This window comes from Capsicum annuum, chromosome 5 (assembly GCF_002878395.1).
Source record: "Capsicum annuum cultivar UCD-10X-F1 chromosome 5, UCD10Xv1.1, whole genome shotgun sequence".
Classification (NCBI taxonomy): domain Eukaryota; kingdom Viridiplantae; phylum Streptophyta; class Magnoliopsida; order Solanales; family Solanaceae; genus Capsicum; species Capsicum annuum.
Window position 1 is genome coordinate 110,474,044 of NC_061115.1, and position 3,366 is coordinate 110,477,409.

The 3,366-nt window shown below is 31.3% G+C and overlaps 1 pseudogene; it reads left to right on the forward strand.

Moving 5' to 3' along the window:
- Positions 1–1,229: 1,229 nt before the first annotated feature.
- On the forward strand, positions 1,230–2,197 carry LOC107852987 (annotated as a pseudogene).
- The last annotated feature ends 1,169 nt before the right edge of the window (positions 2,198–3,366 follow it).

Here is a 3,366-nt window from a genome sequence, read left to right on the forward strand (position 1 = left end):
GTAAGTTTCATCAACAATCAAGATTGGTTTTTAGTCTTTGAACTAGAGTAACTCAAGAAAACCATCAACTTTGTCTCATCACTCTTATATCAATCCATGAGCAAATTAAATTCCTACTTTTCAAATCAACACCAGCTAATATCATATTAGCAGTCTTAATCAAAATAAGACTATCAATATAAAGACCAACATGATTATCATCAGGATCATTAAAGTGTAAATCTTGTTTAGTATCAAATTCAATAGCAACAGACTTGTTCTTAGTCAACTCTAATAAATTCACCAATCCTAAAAATGCACCTCCACCAGGACTACCCAATGTTTTATTATCAGGTTAAAGAAAGAAAGTCAATCGATCACCATATCAACTTGGATTAATATTATACACAAAAAAAGAAAATTTGTACATCAAGTATCATCCATCTCCTGTATGTAAATATAAATTATAAGCTCAAAAACTTACCCCTTAAAACTAAGCTCTATAGCATGATTTAAGAAAAAAAAAGGTAACAAATCCAGCATGCCTAGTAGCATCCTGCATATAAGATATGGACACGGGAGAGAAGATGAAAAATATCATTTTATATAACTACCTATTTGATAAGGTCATGTCTTTAGTTTATCTTTGCTTTTATATACTGATGCTTCTAAAGTTTTTATATAATGCAAGTATTAGTGACCTATCTACATACCAAAATCGTGACCTATAGGTTACACAAATACATAGTGATATCAATCTTTGACAAAGACATAGTGATCTCAAGACAAATTTGTTATATACATGTGTATATATTCATTAATGGGATGAAGAATTTCGTTACTATGATCTTGTTGTACAGTAACAATAAGAAAATGTAACATACTGTAGCCATTTTATACACCAATACATACTTAGATTTGCAGATATGAACACATATCAGTTCCAACAGACAATCTGTTGAGTATCACTTAATAATGCTACAATAGGCATCTCTAATACTTTAAATTTAAGGCCAGATGACTTATGCTCAAACATAATAAATCAAAGAAGTAAATCTTTCTAGTATCACTCGACCTTCTATTTAAAAATTCATATGGAATTTCAAAAAACTATAGCTTTGAAAGGGTCAATCAAAATACGAGCCTATGATATATATCATGTCTTCGTCAAAGTCAAGATTAACTACTACTAAGATTAGGGTTGATATAGATAAAATGAAACTTCATGTGGAGGAATTTGGATCAATTTAATGAATGCAAATGAAAAGCTTGAGTTAATAAATCAAAAAGTGGAATATGAGAATGTTCCTGAGTATTTTTGGCACTGCAAAATACAAGGACATAGAGATACTAAATGTAGAAATATCCTCCCAAAACTGAGAAATGCTTAGCAAAAGATGGAGACTTAACACAATAATAAAGTTTCTCACAAATTGCTAAGCAAAAACTATAAGGTTAATAAAAATTAACCCAATAGTGAAATGAAAGAGTGTACAAACCAAATAATAGGAACAAAATGGTAGCTATGATCATGAGTCTAATGGTGAAAGATCCTAATATGGATGAGGAAGGATGGCATAAGGTGACTAGAGGAAAGATGACAAACTGCTGCAGTGAAGAAGAGTGACAACACTATGTACTGTGAAATCTTAGGTGTTCCTAAGACTGCTGCACCAGAAGATATCAAGAAAACTTACCATAAAGCTACTATAAGAATCATCTTGATAAGGGAGGTGTTCCTACAAAGTTTAAAGATCTTGCACAAGATTATGAAGTTTTGAGTGATCCTGAGAAGCATGAGATATATGATCAGTATGATGAAGATTCTCTCAAGGAAGGAATAGGCGGTGGAGGTGGTGGACATAACCTATTTTATATATTTTCATCTTTCTTTGGTGGCAGTCCATTTGCCAGAGATGGTGGAAGCAGCAAAGGAATAAGAAAATGAAAAAAAGAGGATATTGTCCACCTTCTCAAGGTTTCTCTGGTGGATCAGTACAATAGAACATCAAAGAAACTTTCACTATCTCAGAATGCATTATGCCCAAAGTGCAAAGGGAATGGATCTAAATCAGGTGCTTTAATTAAATGTTCTGGCTTTCAAGGATCTAGGATGAAATTCACCATTAGACAACTTGACCCATCCCATTCAATAAGCCTTATGATCATTAATCCTATCCCGTTCAAACTGATATACATCACAATTCAACACAAATAATGAGAAGAATCAGATGTTGCTTGACTTTAGAAATTTAAAAAAAACTATATCAATTGCCCCAAGACTTTGTTTCATCCAAAAGGGTAGCATATAATCTTCTAAACCTATTCATATAAAATATTCCTTTCATTTATAAAAACTTAATAAATAAAAGTAACTAGCAAACCGTACCTAAGTAGCATTCACTTTATATTACAACAGGGCATAAATTATTCCAAAAGAAGTGTTCAAGACAACACATAAATTCATTGGACCAAGCAACCTTTCAATGAGGAAGATACAACCCTAAAAACTCATAATCTAATCGTGAAACAAGCTAGCAATTGTATACAACATAGTGTAACCGATACAAAGCCAATTCCAAGCCAAGTTTCCTATAGATTTCATAGTATGTGAATAGAAATAATTGTGAAAATGAGTAGCATAGAACAACTCTATAAAATAATAGCCCCATAACCTCTCCTGTTTGTTCATCATACAGAATTTTACCTTTGGTAAGAAAACACGTATCTAAATTTTTATCCATTCACACTGTTATAGTTATTCAATGAATTGATTCAACTTCCACCCAATATCATGTAAAGGCCAAGCATATCCAGTAGTTTATCATCTCTAGTATAAAAGATAATAAGCAAATAATGGACAAAAACAAATAGCACAAATCAATTAGTAAGAGAATAATCAAACTAGTTAGATAATTTGCCAAATATTCCAAGTTTAATCCTCAAATACTTAAATTAATAACCCAACAAATCATATAAATTTAAACATATGCATGTCGAGTTGAGTGTATTATCTAATTCCCTTATATTGTGAATCACCGACTTTACAACAACAACCATAATATTATTTATCAGTTTATGTTTTATCTGTTACATGACCTATGAGAAACAACCGGTTGTTTATTATCTCAGTTGGTTGTTTCAGTTGTTGCTGCTGAAGTAGAAACAATTATTATTGTTGTTGTTTGAATTTTTGCATTTGATAAGCCGTTTAGCTTTGCTCAGCTATCTTATTTTCAATTTAAAGACAATTGGTATGCCCTTTTCAATCTTTTGTTTTTTGTTTTATTGCATATCTTCAATTTATACAACTGAAACATATGGAAGCATTGTGTTTTTTTTGTTTTGAGTCTTTCTCTTAGATCTAGTTGTTTGGCTATATTGACT